This window comes from Anas platyrhynchos, chromosome 3, assembly GCF_047663525.1.
Source record: "Anas platyrhynchos isolate ZD024472 breed Pekin duck chromosome 3, IASCAAS_PekinDuck_T2T, whole genome shotgun sequence".
Lineage (NCBI taxonomy): Eukaryota > Metazoa > Chordata > Aves > Anseriformes > Anatidae > Anas > Anas platyrhynchos.
The window spans coordinates 10,451,062-10,468,729 of NC_092589.1; the positions used below are offsets into that span (position 1 = coordinate 10,451,062).

The following is a 17,668-nucleotide window of genomic DNA, read 5'->3' on the forward strand; positions in this document are numbered from 1 at the left end:
AGCAGTCCATCAGCCCAGGCAATGATTTGGCAAATCTGTCAAAGCCTGGTAAATGAAATGTGACAGACACTTCCTCACTCGTTGCCCACAGCGGGGCCAGATGACAGCAGTGACACCAATGCGACTACCCTGCAGCAGAGCAGGTAGAGTAATTTAGTGACACGTATGCCTGTCTCCATTCCCTCTCCCCCCATCCCCAGGGAGCACCAGCTGTGGATGCCATTTCTTCCAGCCTGCAGGGTACAAACACCTGAGAAGTCCCTTTATTTCAGCAGATGGGCTGAAATCCCTTGACCCCCAAAGAGCCTGTGTAGCAGCATCCTTTCCTGCTGCTGAAGGTGGAAAAACACAGTTCCCTTGCTTTTCTGGGGAACTGACAGCCCCTTGCTAGTCCAAATGAAATATTATTGCTCTGGTATTGTAATTAGGTGGTGTACAAAGCTGGCAATATTGCAAATGCCAAGTGGGAGGAGATGAAGATCAGTTTTTTTTTGTTTGTTTTAAGGAGATGTGGGAACATAATTTTTCAAATGGGACCAATAAAACTATGTAGTCCTTTTTAGAGCCTGTATCTGGAATGCTGCTCACAGGCTCTCTCAGAGCCATAACAAGACAACTGCCGGAATAACAGAATAGAAACTTCTGACATTTCAGTAAATAACGTGGGACGGGCTTAACTCTTACAGCTTCTGCAGAACCCATCAGCAAGCCGAGCAAGACACGTTATCCCATAAGATTAAGACACATCGTGAGATTAAGACACACCGCAAGCTAAAACATTTAATTAAAGAAGAGCCATGCCATCACCCTGGGCCTGTCTCTCTGCTGGGAGATGCGTAGAGCCCTATTCCTTGGACCACAAGCCTGCTGTTTCCCGTTCCTGTCTCTGTTCACAAAATGAGGACCCCATTCAGTAAGACCATTAGCTAAGCAGCTTTACTACTCTAGTAGCTTTGCATCTGTGAGTCCTTCTACCTGACTCCTGATGGCCTCTGTCCAGAAAAGCACTTAAACATATCCCTCTGTAGCCAAGGGAACATCCTCTCTTTGGCTCCAGAGGAACTTCTCGCATGCTGGAATTCACAAGTGTGCTGCTGAATCAGGGCCTCTTGCTTCTTTGTCCAATTAAGAGCATTGTCCTTGTTAATTATAAGCAAAACAAGGCAGGTATTGTGTGCTGTTTGTTGGAGCAATTTTAAATGCTCTGTGATAATTATTACCTCCATTTTAGGAAACATTCTTCTGAACCCACACCAGAGGTTTCTGTTCAACAGCGTCATGGATATTGGGGTCCCACCCCCCACTTGGTCTAGGACATTCAATCAACAAGACCACTCCTTACGACCATCTCGGGTAATAAAGCTGAAGCAAATAGATCAGATGGAAAAAGGAGGAACACTTTCCCTCCGTTAATTTATATTTTATTGTAGATTTCAATTATGCCAGCCACTGATGCATGCAGAATTCACATGCTCCTCCCTGGACCTTCAGAAGCCAAGCTGAGGCAGCGTATTGCTGTGATCCCAAGAGCCAAACTTTCACAGACCTGTGCCAAACCCTCGGGCTTCCTCTGTGTGCCTTGGTGCTGAGCTGCTTCACTTTACCCCCTACTCATTTCGCTCAGTTCCTTCCAGCTGCTTATTTGCCACACGACCATGAAGCACCACCTGCCTCGTGAGGCCACACTGTATTCAGCGTGGCCAGAGATTTCTCAGCATGCTGATACACTAAGACACCGCTATTTGCCTTTTTTGAGGCAGCTCTGATCTTACATTTCCTGAGGGAAAACAAGCAAGCATCCGTCAAAAATGCCCAGCCTTTTTGGCATTGACGCCCAGCCTGAGCATTGAGATTTTTACTGCAATCCAACTTCATTTCCACTTCCTGTGAAAAATTCCATTCCATTTGGAAAAGCCTGCTGTCCTTTTCCATCCCTTGCTTTGTTTTTCTGAAATCATCAGTTGAGATGGATGTATTTCATTAGAGAAAGAAATAAAAAAGGAAAGAGACAGATGTCAACACCAAGTTTTTTCCCTTGCCACTGTTGCTCCCTCAGATCAGTGGTACCCACCCTGCTAGCAGCATCAGGTGATGCCACTCCAGATGTAACACACTACCTCAGTTTGGGTGGTAGTCTGGAGGTTGGGTCACAATGTTTTCCAGGAGAGGTGACTATTTTTTCACAGTGTAAAGGCTTATGCATCTGAATGGTACAGAAAGAGTCTACATAGATCAAGACACCCTTTGCAAGAAAAAAGAAAAACACACCCCCAGGCAAGGGCACAGCTGGAGGTTCAGCTTCTATTTGTGGTTTGGCACCTGGCTTGCTTCAACTTTAAGCCATCCCCTCCTTAAAATGGTGCTGCTGTTTCTTTCTTTGTGAAGTGCTTTGAGACTGCACTAAAACACAGCCGGGTGTTAGAGGTCACTGCACAGCACACTGCCTCCGTGAAAGACCTGAGGCTTCCTTTTAGACACACAGCACACTCAAAACGTGGGTGGTGAACTAAATCCAGGCCAGCTCTGTATAATGCCAAGCTCTACAACACAGGTCGGGGCTTTTCTGTTGCTAGAGTTTGAGGTACAGCTTCAAGAGTAAGGATGGGCTTTGGCCAGCTTTGTTTGCGTGTGATCAGTACACAACAGCAGGCATTTTAAAGAGGAAGGAGATAGGGGAAGAAAAAAAATAAAATCAGAGCCCTGTAAGGTTTAAATGATAAAAATAAAAAAAAAAAAAGAGCTCATATATGACTTGAAACTTTAGGTCTCTAATTCCATGCACGTGCCCTCTGAGCTCCCCGTGTGCTGGTCCTGGGAGGAGCACATCCCTTAACAGCCTCCTTGGGGGTACCCAAGCTGGATTTAGAAACCTCCCTGCTTTGCTGGGCAGCTGGGCTGGAGGTACATGGTCACACAGGGCTCGGTACAGCACCAAACAAGCCTTTAGTACCCATACACTTGTGTTTTTGTACATTACGGTAGCAGACAGAGATGGTAGGAGCACCAACATTTGGGTGACCTGAGTAATGACAAGCTAACAATGCATTAAATACAGCAGACTCAGGGCTTTGCCATGCTCCAGAAGAGCACGCTGTGAAGGCAGGAGCACACACCTTTTTACCTTGGTTCAGTGAAGGAACAGAATCACCACACAAAGCAAACATTCATCCAGCTCCCCCTCTGCTGGCCAGCCCTGCAGTGACTTTCAATTGGCTTTTTGTCACCTCCTTGATCTGGCAGCCAGCTTCTTGACAGCAGGCAATGAGTGCCTAAGTGCTCTCGGAGAGCTCTCCTAGCAAGGGTCTTTCCTTACTCAAAAATTGGATGACAGCATGATGCCTACACCTGTCAGCATCCCTGACACCAGCCACTTTTCTCATTGATCTAATGCTTCTCCAGCAAGACTTAACCAAGGACCAAGCAGCCCTGATCTACGTGCAGGGGACACTGCAACAGGGCTTAGTAAGAAGTATGAGTTTCTCTAGAGCTGGGAAATAAGCATGGAGAAATATTTTGAATTAGCATTAACCTTTTCTGTGTTATAAAGTTGTGAACCTTGCATCATCATCCCTTACTTCAAGGGCCGAGTTGCAGCTGAAGAGCCAGATCTGTCACAGCCATGCTGACAGCTGCTGAGTATCCCAGTCTCCTGGAGAAGCACACTAGAGGGCCTGTGAACATCCTCACGGGAGGTATCGGGTGTCCCAAGGACGTCTGCCTGAAAAATAACATTGCGGGTACTAAGAGCAGGAACAAGACTAAGATTTGTTGCCCTTCTTCCACAGGAACAAACAACCCTCAGATGCACGAGGGAAAGGCCATGGGGGCACAGCAGCCTTGGTGCTATTAAAGCTCAGTGCTATATGAATTTATTTTAGACCTTTGTAAAGTGGCTTGAGGCTCGGTAGGAGGAAGGGAAAATTGGATCTGATGGCTGTGGCATCGAGGCTGGTGGCAAGTCATTGCCCTACTGCTGAGCAATTCCATGAGTGCCACTGCTGCGGTAAAATTGGTAGCATCACAGCAAGAATTAGCTGGCGTTTGTGTCTCCAGCAAGTGAAAAAAGATTTCCCCCAAAAAGACTGGGCCCAATGCAAAGGGAGAACACTTTCTACAAAATTGCAGCTCTTAGCTTTTCTTCCCTCTTCAATTGGCCTCCCCCTGTGCTGCTCCGAGCACATGCCGCCATGCTCGGCTGTTATTAAATCTGTAAAGCTTTCAGGAACATATTCAATATGGGAAGTGGAGCATAATGGTGGAGGCACATCAACCTTATCTGGATTTCAGGAAATTGAGGGGAAAAAGCCCTCAACAAGTGTTCAAAGAGGATTGTGTGAAAAAACTGCAGGCAAACATGTTGGGCAAAATGTTCAGTGTAACCAGATTCACAAATACCAAGCCAAGAGTTAGTTTACTGAAATGTCTGACTTTGTGTTTTTGTTATCCCATTCAATGAAAATAAAAAAGGCCAGGGAGCCTCAGCAATAGATAAGTAAAAGCCCAGAAGTCAGCTTCCTTCACAGAGCCAATAAGCCAGTTTCCTTCATTCTTCAGAAGAAAGTCATGACAACTTTTGAAGGACAGAGCATGATGCAGATACAGCCTTCCTACTTACATTAGGGAGTAGACCAAAGCCTTTGGTCCCTCCATTTTTTTTTTCCCCTGCCTAACAATGGAAAATAAAGGTTTTTACTGCAACAGGCTTCTTTTATGGGTTTCACCTGCAGACAGCTGAATAGCAATTCAGTCAAAAAGCTTTTACAAAAGGCTGTTTGTAATTTGGTAGAAGCTTAATGCACAACACAATCCTTTCATAAGTTATTTTCAGTGGGATAGTTGCAATATGACACCCAGCTCTTGGACAATCAAGATATGATATTTATGTTTGGCCCGTCACAGCTTACTTATCCTGAATTCTGGTTTTCTTATCAAAATGGCTAAGAGCTCCCCAGACACAGCTGACAGAAGAACAAGTAACATCCCCCTCCTCAACCACAAAGAGTTTTGCTCAGCTGGAAACATCAGGTCAGGGCTTTTAATACCAGCATTTGAGTGGCATTAAAGGCCAAGGTCTTTCTCAAACATCTTCTCTAGGTCAGGAGCAACAGGATTCCTACCCTTCCTGCTTGGAGAGGGTGTCTGTCATGTGGCAGGCTGTGCATTTCAAAAGGCAGGGACCCTTTTGTTCTCAGATAATGAAACTAACTTCTTTAGAAAAGTTATTATTAAAACAAATCCTCCATAGGATTTAAACAGGACAGGAGACAATTTCAGGAAAAGCCTGGCTTTCATGTTGGGTGTAGAAAAGGCACAACATATAAGAGACAACATCTGAAGTTTTATTTTTTTTTTTTTTTTTTTTTTTTTTAAATCTCTGCATCAAATCTATGAGCTGAGGGACTGTATTTTAGAAAATAATTGTTTGACAAAGGGTTACACCTCAGGAAGCTCAGTGGTGTTAGATCTTTTCTCCCCCCCCCCTTTCTCCCCAGAGCAGCCCAGGATTTTGTGCAGAGACCCTGTCGTTTCACACAAAGAAGGGCACGTTGGTTAAAACATAGCAAAATCCCCTAACACCACCCAAATGTCTAGCCTTTGAAATAGTATGGGGGAGAGATTCCTCCTTCCTGCCAGTCAGTTGTCCTCACGGACTCAGACCCTCGCCAGCAGATGACAGCTAATCCACCCACATCACTTGTTGTCCCATCCCCATTTCCACCCTGACTGAGTAAAAAGAACAAAATGAAAACAAAGTGTTTTTTGCCTCTTCAGAGATTCAGCATTTTCACTTATTTTGTCTCACTTCAGTGTGAAAGAAGTCCACACCTTAGAATTTCGTAACGCCATCACGATGCCAAAGCCGCAGGTTGAATGAAGGTCGGTGACCTGGGTAATCACAAGGTGCAGCTTGTGGGAGATGTGTCTGCTCCACGCTGCATCCATAAACACACAACCTGCTTTTCCTCTACCACAAAGAGAAGTGCCACTTCACATTTCTTCTCACCCACCAAAATAACTGCATTCTCTCCGCCTCGAGGCAGTGTCAGCCAGCCTCCCTTCTCAGCACCTTCCTAAGGTGGCAATACCACCCCTTTAGGGCTGCAGCACAGCCTCAAATGCCCTTCTCCAGTACAAGAGACTTACTACCAGTTTATGACAGACTGATCTCTCCCCAGGACAGCAAAGACCTTTGAAAGAGCTCAGCACAAAGCGTGTATCTGGCACAGAAAATGCCATGTCAAACGTGCAAGGTTATAACCAGCTCTGAGACCTAAGGTAGAGGCAGGGAACTCCCACGTGAGTAAGGCAATACCAGGTTTAGCTCCTTATTATGCAGAATAAAAAGCATGGGAAGGAAATTTGCTTTTGACCAAAGTCTGTCATTTTAAAAAGCACCGAATTGAATTTTAAAAGCACTATTACGAGAAAGGTTTTGTTACATATATATAAATTCAAGTAGATTTAGCAGTAGGGACAATTCTAATTTTACCTGGGCCGGCTTCCTCACTCTTCCTAGAGAATGCAGATCAAAAGAATAATTCATAAGCTTTAACAAGAATATGGATTTGCAAGGTCCCTCCTACTCACATGGGCACGCAGCAGCAGGGAAGGAGCAATGTGAGCTGTGGCCAGAACCTGGCTTGAGGCTACAGACACGTGTGGGGCTCACGGAGCACGTGCTGCCAGGGGAAGGATAGCCCCTGCTCCTCACAAGGGTAGGCATCAATATTTCCAAACAGCTCCCCATCTAATTTGTACTTATGCAAAAGAGCCATCCCATAACACAAATCATCAAGCAATTAACATGCAACGCTTTAGTGAGACTCTCCTTTGCTTGTTGTTGAACCATCTTCAGTGCCATTAATGAGAGCTAATTAAATCAATCAAGTCACCATCATACCTCCAACATCCCTGCAGTTACTGAACTCGATTCAGACAGGGAGTGCTTTCCCAGGCACTGCAAATATCAGGACTCACATTTATCATGTTGTCCTTCTCGCATACACCTGCTCTCAGTGCTGCGCCTTTCATTTATCATCTGTTGTCACCGCTCCCATCCCTGACACATCCAGGTGCCAATTAATTCTTCCCTCACTTTCCTGCATGGCTCAAGCACACTGAGCTGAATAATCTGCCTTAATACCTATTCAAAGCTCTCCTTGCACGAAAGCAGTGATGATCAGCCACATCCCCTAAATTAGGTGGCGGTGACTGTATCCTCTTTGCTTCTGCGTCACAAGTTATTAAAACCTTAAACCACCTCCATGAATTCAGACATTTTTCAGGGGAAGAAACGGAGGTTTTAACTCCCTTCTCCCCACTCCTAGGGAGATTCACAATGCAATTATAAAACAACCAACAAAATACACCGAGCAAAGAAAAATTTGTCAACAGATTATTTCCAGGAAGACCCTCCAAGTGGATAATTGCCATGGACCACAGACCTCCAAAACGCTCTTTAGTCTGATTTGAATACTCATCAGTGTTCTCTAAATACTTGCAGTGGCATTTCTGGTACACCACCAGCCCATGAACCTACTGCTCTGTTCCTGTGAGCATGCAGAGGGATAACAGTCTTTTCTTAAATAGGATCAACCTCTTGCATTATAACATTTGGTCTCTCTATTTATGTTTCTGCTCTGCCTGGCTAACTCTGCTTTTTATTTACAAATCAGCTACATTAATCTGCTTTAATTTCAACACTGGTTGTTTATTTTAGAGACAAATCAGTTGGCAAAAGAAAAGCCACCCTATTGGAAAGCAGCACCAGCATGACACACATTTTTATGTATATATATAAAAATTTAGTAGTAAACTTAAAAGAAGTGTGAAGGCTTATTTTAGTTTTTACTTCCCAAACATACCTGGTTGCATTTTTCATGCTTTACTTATACAAATACCAGCTCGCAGCTCCGAGGGAACAGCATTACTTTCTTAGGCACCCCTTGCCCATGTGTTCTCTGCTCTGCCACTGCAGGCTGGTGTTTATCCCCTTATGCAAAAGGGCTTCTAGAACCTCATCTGAAGACTACCAAAGGCATACCAGGAATAATTTGGCCATTATTATAGTGGCATGCAATACCCCAATGGATATCAACGCTGGTGGTCCCTCCCTTTGCACCCATCAGCCAGCTATACAAGGACCCAAGATATAGAATTGAGGCTTTTTGATGTTGGAAGACATGCTGCATGTCTTTAGGGATCTTCATCACAAAAGCAAGCGGTGTTTTCAGTCACTGATCTCTGGTCATAAGAAACAAGAACTCCTCTCCATCCTTCCTTCCCCCAAAACCTATTTCTTCTACCACTGAACAAAAGAAGTTAAACATGCTGTTGCAGCAGAAGTAGAGCATGCACCTGCCTTAGGAATGCTACCCACAAAGCAGAAGCTACGCCTGCACAAGGAAAAGGAAGAACTGATCATGAAACACAAAAAAGTCTTACAGGAAAGGTGGAAATACATACATTTTTGCCAGACACCCATACTCCATCCTGAAAATTATATGGGGGGGGGGTGGGGGGGGAGGGGGGGGACAGCACACAGAAGCCGGACCATGGGCAGTGCCATGTCTCATGGAAAGCCTCTGGTCCCAAACCTCCCTCCTTGGTGAATTTGCTAAGCTCTAGCACAACTTTCCCTTACTTCATCATGCCCCAATACATACTGTAGCAATTATAAGAATAACATTAATTTTAAGAGTAAGCACAACTGGCCTCATGGTTCCCTCACACTTCAAAGAAGATCAATGAACTTCTTTCCTCAGAGGAAAACCTCTGTCAAAATTCATGTTTTAATCCACTTAATATCATATATTTGACTAAATTCATGCAACTAAAAGCATTCTGTCAGTTAAAAGCATTTCATCAGGCATACACATGACTCTGGTGACAAAGTGATTTCTGTCAACAAAATTCTGCCTGGCAGACATACAAAAGCTTGCTTAGCAGAGAGTGGGTACGCAGCACAGGCAGGAATCAGATACCGCAGATTAAGCGGTTATAAAAAGACACGGAGGAGAGAGAAGTTATCTGCTTGGTGCCAGACCGGGGGAAGCAGTTTACATGAAAAAAAGAGAAGGAACTTACACTGCAGCATCAGCTTCCTATGGGCCTTTAAAGTTCGCATAAATCAAGGCATCAGCACAGAGCCACGGTCACATCACACGTGCGGCTCGTTTCCTACTCCGCTTTTGGCTGCAGCGCTTTTGATCCTGCCATCGGTCGATCTGTTTAATGTGTTAATTGCAAACTCCTCTGGTCTCCATCCAACGTTTCTTCTGTTTATTGGTGCCTGGCATGAGAAAAATGCAAATAAGGTGACCGAGTTATTTTGCCTTACACATATCGTCGAGCCTTCATCCCGTCTGCTTGGAGAAGCCACCAACGTCTGGGCCTCAGGACTGTGATATTGCTCCGAAGGTGTCAGGCCCTAGGCAGGATGGACAAACCACACAGCTGCATTGCAGTAGTGCAGAAACCCAGCATTTCTTGCTCCTGGCTTTCTCCGTCCAACATCCGCAGGTTAAACCCTGCCCACACACCCAAGGCATTTAAAGGGTGCACTGAAGGCACCCCATTGCCAGCGCACTGCGTGGGCTCAGCACGGTGACTGCAGCACAACCACAACAGGACTCCTGCAAGCGGCAGTGAAAATTCAACCCCATGGCTTTCTGTGCTGGGATTTGCAAACTGAAGTGGTTCATTTACTCTCTTGATTAACTCTAACAAGGTGTTGTGGGCCTAAAATCAAACTTTAAGACTGGAGAAGGTATCAATACAACTTCAGGGTACCTGCGTGATGCTGCTGCTGGGGGGAGCGAGGAGGGTCAGGTTCCGTGCCAAAATTAGTATTTACCCTCATCTAGTAGAAACCCTATTTATTATAATATCTGCCTGGCTTCCCACACAGCAGCTCTCACCAACTGATAAATGGTCAGGTTTCAGGCATAAAAGACAAATTGAAAGGAGGCGAGGAGCAAAAGAAATCACAGGCTGAAGGCCTGTGGCCATTGCAGAGGTCATGGGCAGGGTGGGGAGCTGGGTACTGTATGAAGTGATTTATCAGAGGGAAAAAGAAAACGCAGAGAAAAGCTTCAGCTGATCAGCGCTAGGGAAGCTGGGCTGCAATGGGCGGCACATGCAGGAGCAGGGAAGAGAGCACACAAAGACAAACCCACAGAGAAGCAAACTTAGCAGAGGACAGGGCTATGGCACATCATTTGTCATCAGGAGACACTGGCAGAGCGGGGAGGAAGGCAATCTCTGAGCAGCTTTATTTATCTGGTGGGACTCTGACTTCCAAGCTGTGCTGGAGCCAAAGCAAAGTGACTTGCTCTGAGCCTGCAGGGCAGCACCAGAACTTTTGCCTTTCCTGTTCCCAGAGGAAAAAGCAGCCAGGGAAAGGCTCCTCATGCACCAAGCAGTAAGAAAGTCTCCATTCAGTAGGTAGGAAGCCTCACTTGTGATGTGAGAGGGATCCAAGGCTCATAGAGGAATTAGGAGCTGGGCACTACGGCCTCCTGGTGCAGTTTCCCTGCTGCAAGGTGGCCCGTGTCCCCCAGCACTTGTCATTTTCTTACATGGCTCACAGGGCAGTGCAGCAAATCCTAGACTCTCTAACATCTCTTCTAACAGATCCTCTCTTCAGTTACTGCATTAGGTTCCTCCTTGCTAATAACCGTTCTGAAGCCTTTGAGCTGTACTTACAGCAAGCAGTTTGCACGGGGAGCTGAAGTGCTTTGTTCAGAGATGCTGAACCAAAGAGGCATTTTAAGGAGTACATCTGGCAGCAGGGTTTGCATAGCCAGGTGATTATTGTCCAGGAGAGTATCGAATTAATTTCACCCCCCTCGCTTCATCGTAGTACTTGAGCTGAAGCAGTAATAGAGAAAAATCTCGTCAACTAACCACTAGCCACCAGAGTAATTTGTCTGCTATTGCAGTGTGATTTAACAGGTTGGAAAAGCAGGTATGGGAGGGTACAGCCCAGGGGCATGCTGTGTCCCTGCGCCCAGCAGCCTCATCTGCCAGCAATGGAGCCTTATGCAAGGAGCAGAGTGCTTTGCTTTGCTGCCATTTCCACCCTGAATAAGGATTACAAGTCTGTTGTGCATCGCAACACCCAAATTACCTTACTGAAATGTGTGACAAATAATTGATGTCAAATTAAACCAAAGTGACAATTAAAAAAAAAAAAGATTCAGAGCAGTAGCACTCATCAGGCTGCTGCTCAGAAAGGTTTCAGCAGAGTTTACTCCTAGCAGCCCTGGTGCAGGATGCTGTTCCCCAAGAGTCAGTGCTGCTGGCAGGAGAGGGAAGTCCTTCTCTGGGACCTGTGGGACAGGGAGAAAAGAAGATTTTTAAAAAAAAAAAAAAAAAAAAAAACAAACCACAAACATTCAGTTCTGCACTCAGCTTCCGAACCCTAAAGTCTGCAGACTTAGCATCAGCCTGCCACAAAATGGGAAGGGGCTTAACATCTACCAGGAAATTCATGCAGGCAGTTGCACCCACATTTGCCTTGGAAAACAGGTTTGTCCTTACTCCACCTGCCAACATTTGCATCCTCTACACCAGCAAGAGCCACAGCTGCACTGCAGAGCACCTTGAAATTCATGGCTGATGTTGCTGGCAAACCACAAGATGAGGCCCTCCCCACCTCCCAGCCAGTTCTGCCAGCCACAAGCCCAACCCTGCCCAAATCATGCAGAAGCTGTGAGAAGGAGCTGCACACCAAGCCATAAATCCTAGCTGCCCTCTCTCCTACTTAATATCAAGTGACATAAATGCCCCCAAGCATCTGTACAGCTGCTTCGCTGATCATATACATAAATAACAAACACAATCTCATCTGAGCCCCTTAAACAGCAGAAGCGAGTGCTGGGGTCCCAGCTAGACTGGCAGGAGTGACTCAGGGTGAATTCTGATCGAAGCTGGCTGTTAGCAGATACAATTAAGATGCCGCTTCAGTTTAAAGATGAATTGGCTGTGCAGCACAAATTGCGAGTGCTTACTGCTTGCACGCTGCGGCAGGTAATCAGGGGCCGGGGCTGTGATTGTGGCGCCTCATGTTCTGCTCCTGTCAGAGCACAAAACGTGAGATTCAATTTAACAAACAATTTGCCACGCGGCTCGTTCCTGCTGGGTGGGAAAGCAGAGCTTGCTGGCAAGGATCCCTTCAAGCTTCGCTCCTGTTTAAATCCGTTACAGGCAAAAGTGGCACTTCTTTAACCTTTGCACTGAGGCAGAAAAGAAAAGTAGAAACCAAGGAGCATTGCTGAGCGTGTTTTGAGAACATCTCAGGCTTCATCCAGAGTAGGTGGAAATCAGTGGAGAGTCATTCTTGTTTTGATGCCTTCTGGGTTGTTGTGAGCTTCAGAGAAGCCAGAGGGCAGCAGGGCCAGCATGTTAGGACAGCAAACGTTGATGTGTGCAAAGCAGAGGAGACTTATATGTGCTGGGAATTGTTATCCCTCTGCAGGACTGCCAAGCTGGAGACAACTGGGTGGTCCCCAAGCCAAATGCCCATCCCTATTAAAGGAGGGAAGGCTGAAGTAAGGAAGAAGCTACATACGGATTTAATACCTCCTCATCAGTCCACCCGTCCTGCTGCAATGAAGGGAGCACTGGGACTCTCACGAGGCAGGTCTCAAGGTGCTGGTTTTCCTGTGGTGAGGAAACACGTGTGAACTCCATGCAAAGGTCTGGTTATTGCACTGGCTTTGCTTCCTTGGGTGTTGGAGGCAAGTGCTCTGCTAGGGAATTAATCTTGTTATGGTGAAATGCTAGAGATACAGTAATTTTAATGGGCATTTTACTGTCAACAGTTGCACATCTGTTGAGTGCTAAATTAGAAACCAAGAGAACATATTTCAGTTTTGTATGAGCAAGAGAAAGCCCTGTGAAGTACTAAATGCAACACACTCTGTGCCCCGCTCTGCCATTACTTCCTGGGTCTTCTCGTGCTCTCTTCCAGCCAGCTGTCAGGGGGACCTGAGGGGCTGGCATTTAAAGGACTCCAAAAGATAGTGCCAGGGATTTCCTAGGCTAGGCACTGCCCTTTCATCTCTTCTGTCACCCTGTTTGGGACCCATCCTTGAGTGCAGCCACTGCCTCTAAGTTCACAGCCCAGACTCAGCTCCTCCAACACATCCAGCTCCATGGACACATCACCACCACTCCTCACACAGCTCCCTGCTTCGTTGTTGTTAATAACTCATAATCAACCAGGTCACAAACTTATTCAAAAACCCAGGTCTCAGGAATATGATTGTTTCCTTAGGCTAGAAACATGGCAGGATGTACTTCAGGAGCTCAGAGCCTACCAGTAGAACCAGTTGCTATTGTCGCTTCTTCAGGATGAAGACACCTGCACCATCTTTTTGGTCAAAATGGAGGACAAGGCAAGTTGTCCTCTGGTTGCCAGTCGGATTTGGCTCAGGTAACGAGAACACAGCCTGTCACAGGCAGGTCTCCCTTCTCTCATCAGATTGCCTTTATGAGTTGTTGTCTCTCCTCCTGCAACAATGCAGCAACCAAAAAACATCAAAAAGCATGGGGGAATGTTTAGCGGTTGGTAAGTGGACAGGCTTCAGAAACCTTAGAGCTAAAAAACATGATGAAGCAAAGAAGTCCCTTTCCTTCAGAGAAAATATTTTCTCTCCTGCAAGCATGACACAGGACTCAGCATCAGCTTGATCCTGTTCATGACTCCTCATCAGCCCTGGTAAAGCCCTGAGGAGACTTTCTAAGCAGCCAGCAGCAAGATTTGATGGGGCTTTATTCAGGCACGACTCAAAGAATAGAACAGCTCATCTCATTAGATGAGAATTCAGTGTTTTGGGCAGAGGCAGGCTGTCAGTGCCAAGAGCTGCATGTGCTGGCAAAGTGAGAAACAGAAGCACAAACAAATGCTTCATAATTTTTACGTCAGCGGTGCTGGAGACTCAGGGAGCAGAAGGGAAAAGAAAAACACTTTTCCTTAAAGGAAATAACTTGCACATTTGTGAATGCTCCTCTCCAAAACCCACTGCTACCTACCAGCCTTAAAGAACTTGCCCTTGCTCAAACGGCTTGCAGGAGACTAAGCACTGGCCAAGATGCAACGTCCATCACAGGGATGCATTTAGAGGCAAGATGATGCCTTTGCGTTAATTGCATCATAAAGTTTAGCTTGTTGGTTCCTGGTTAATGCCCTCCCCTGAAGCGGCATAGCAGGCTTTGGAACAGGACTGAACTCAATACAAAGTTTTTCTTCCCCCTCTCAGCTGGGAGCAGCTTATCTTATTCTTCCAGACAAGGAGAAGACTCACAGGTTTCCGTTTAGAGGAACAGTGACTGGACAGTAAAGAAGTATTTAGATCTGTCGCAGTGCATTTACTGAATGTGAATCTTTTTGGCTGGTCAGAAGGGAGTTCCAGGTGTGCTAAGTTTAATGTGAAGGCTGCACCTCGATATGAATCTATGGCTCCCACAACACAAGCCCTGTGTACAAGGGTCATGGCAGGAGCTGCTGCTGGAGCTACTTAGCAAGTAGACAAGCAAAGGAAGGCACATATTTGGTTTGTAAGCCCTGTCCACACCCTCACGTCAGGGTTTGCTCCCTGGCTGCACCTTGAGAGCTAGGAGCTTAGGTCAGCGTGGAGGAAAGGGACAGATATAGCAATTCATTGTCTGCCCTTCAGGCTGCCCCAGGCATCTAATACAGGTGCTGATTAGAAGAAACAGGTACATGCGTCCCAGGAGATGCTCACCTTTGATGGCCCAAGTCAGCTAGAGATAGACAGTGCAAATATTTTTCTCTTCAGACAAACGGATCATGCCAGCAGCTCTGCTGTCAGCTGGGCAGAGAAATCAGGCAAAGAGAGATCAAGTACCTCACCCTGCAAGTGTCTGCATGAACACTTACTGTCTAAGCACTCCCACCAGGTTCAGCACAACTGTAGGTATCATACAGCAAAGAGGGCAACTCCCTAGCCTGCTGTCTATCTGAGAATAGATAGAGGCAAACAGAGATCCTTATCCCCCACCTGAGGCACCCCCCAGACATAAACACCACCACCACCCCATCATTTTCAGTCATACAACTTTCTGTTGGAGCTTTCTGCCCCTCCAGCTTTAACACCCAGGTTACACACATCTCCTGAGCAACCTCTCCACTTATCTCAGGCCCCTGACACAGCAACCAACACTCTCTGATCTCCTAAACCATCAGCCCTACTGCCACAGAGGGAACAGCTTTGGAAGAAAAGAAACAAAGCTTACCCTTTGCTGCGAGGATCGATGCTCCTAGCCTCAGGGAGAAGTGGATTTTGCTGGCCAGACACACAGAAGATGAAAACACACCCCTGCTACCCTTCTCTGCCAGACAAGCTCTGCACTTAAGACAACACAAGGCAGCAGCCTACAAGGAGCCACCATGAATCTCCTGGGGGAGATTGTTCCCTCCAGCATCCGTGGACTCTGCCAGGAAGGCACCATGCTCTTCCCTCTCAGCAAAAACCTGCAAATACCCCAGCCCTTCACCTGGGGCCACTTTAGCCACCTAATGAGGCAGATTGGGCAGCCCTGGGGCCATCTCCAGCTCTCCCCAGCCTTTGGCCAGCTGTTGGGTGGGTAGGAATAGACATTTGTGCAGCCTTGAAAGGTCACACTGCTGATCAACCACCCTGGCTGGAAACATTGAGTGACCTCCCTGAGGACACATCCACCTGTGCTGCCCCTTCATGACATGTGGAGGCACGGGGGGTCCCCCACAGCTGAGTCTCCAAAAGGCTTTTGAGATGTACTGAAAATGAAGTTTGTACCCTGGTTGTAGCTGATGAAAAGCACTCCCTGGGTCAAGCTGCTGGAGTTTCTGGTGCCATGGAGATGACAGAAGAGCCCCGTCCAAGTGCTGTTCATTGCTTGTATCTGTTTGGGGCAGGGACAGAGTGATAGAGGAAGTGCTATCTACAAATGGCTGTATTTGGAAACAAATGCATATGTTACCGCACTAAATTAACTCAGCTAAGGAGATGGAAATTAGATCATTTAAAAGCAGAAAGCTCTCCCACATTGTTTCAGCAGAATCATCTTTTTTATATAGCCAGGCAAGGGGCTCGTTCTGGGGGAAAACAAACACATCTTTTATGATTATGGCCATTCAAAGCTGTTTCTTATACTCTAAATTGTCTAACATGAAGGATCAATGGTGTCCTCGGATGATGATTTAATTAAAAACTCCTCCTTTCTTCAAGTTGAGATCTGCAAAAATGCTCTGAATGGCTGATGGATGACTTGCCATTACCTTGCCATCTTTCTTTTTAATATTTTTTTCCCCAGGATTTTAATTGCTGCCATTTGAGCATTATTGATTAACTGTAATTGTTCCTTTTCCCATAGTTATCTCCAGCTATGTGGCCTGTGCAAGGGATTAAAGTGGAATGCTTCAGAACTGCAATGGTTTTTCTTGTCTGTTAATGAAAATGCAGATAGCTTGAGTACGTGCGTGTGCGTGTGTACATCTCTTATGCCTTGACCCTTCATAGGTTTGAACTTGAAAGTGGATCAGCCTGTGACTTTTTTCCCCTTAAAGAAAGCACACCAAAAGCACTGAAAACTCCTTTTATAGTCCAGTTTCTATTCAAGAGAAACTTGAACAATAAAGTCCTTACAGCACAGGAAACTCCTGAGTTTGCAGAGGAATAAACACTCCCCTTGCCTTCAGTAGTTCCCAGGGTGGACCCTTTTCCTTCACCTTGCCTTCACTCCAGCAGTCCTGTGGCTTTTCTGCGCTGCAAATGATCAACCTGTCTTCCATGCCTGTACCTTTGTGTTTCTGGTGCATTACGGGACAAAGCCACTCCTAACTGGAAGTTTAAGGTTTTGTGTTAATTTTAGTCTGAGGATCATGATCTCAGACTACATTATTGTTGGGAGGCAGTGAATGATGCTGTTAGAGTGTGTCTGACATGTCTGGGGCACCTAAGTACAGAGACAAACCCAAAAAACACACAAACCCTGCATCATTGATACCAGAGCAGTTGTTTTAAAAAGGTGATCATAAGTTAAGTGGGAGTTCATTACCAGAATCTCTCTGCCTAGAAATAACTTTCAGATACTGAGCAGCTGCCCAAAAGACCGAAATAAAAAAAAGTTATGAAATATAGTGCTATAAACTTGAGAAATTCTTACCTTTATTTATTTATTTATTTATTTTGCCCATGGATGCCTGTGCTCTGGTGCTGCCCTGCATCACATCAGGGAAAACAGCACCATACCCAGCTCTGCTCCACCCCAGCCACTGCCAACAACTACCACTGTGCTATGGGAAATCCCGCTCAGCCACAGCCCATGAGAGCATCCTGCAGCCCAGGAGAACTGGATACAAAACATCTCAGTGGTCAGAGGATGCAGGAGCTTCAGCAGAACCCTTGCACCCTGTGATGGGCTCACCAGCTCAGCAAAACTTTCCATGGTATCACCAGGTATGACCAGGCAGGCAGATTTGCAAAGGACACTGCTGGAAATGGAAATTAAAGTGCGGCAGTTGGCAGGGAGGTATATGAAGGGAATTATGGATTTCTGATCTAGTTTGAGAAGACAGCTCGGGTAGGCAGCTAATTGGGAGCCTAGGGAAACAGCTTCCCAAGCTGCATGCAGCAAGCAGCTCAAGGAGAAGGGAGCT

General features: G+C 46.1%; 1 long non-coding RNA gene across 8 annotated transcripts in view; it reads right to left on the reverse strand.

Annotated features, from left to right (window-relative positions):
• Positions 1–15,543, reverse strand: part of LOC106017177 (uncharacterized) — a 29,024-nt gene extending 13,481 nt beyond the window's left edge. For 3 of the 8 annotated variants that reach the window (XR_002402294.4, XR_011807965.1, XR_002402293.4), the window contains exons 1-4: positions 15,265–15,543; positions 13,326–13,518; positions 12,586–12,666; positions 9,088–11,333 (exon numbers count right to left, since the gene is read on the reverse strand). This is a non-coding gene — a long non-coding RNA (uncharacterized lncRNA). Of the gene's footprint in view, positions 1–1,149; positions 3,719–8,753; positions 11,334–12,574; positions 12,667–13,325; positions 13,519–15,264 lie in introns of those variants that run through there. The other 5 variants (XR_002402292.4, XR_002402295.4, XR_002402298.4 and 2 more) reach the window with 5 other exon arrangements.
• Positions 15,544–17,668: the final 2,125 nt, after the last annotated feature.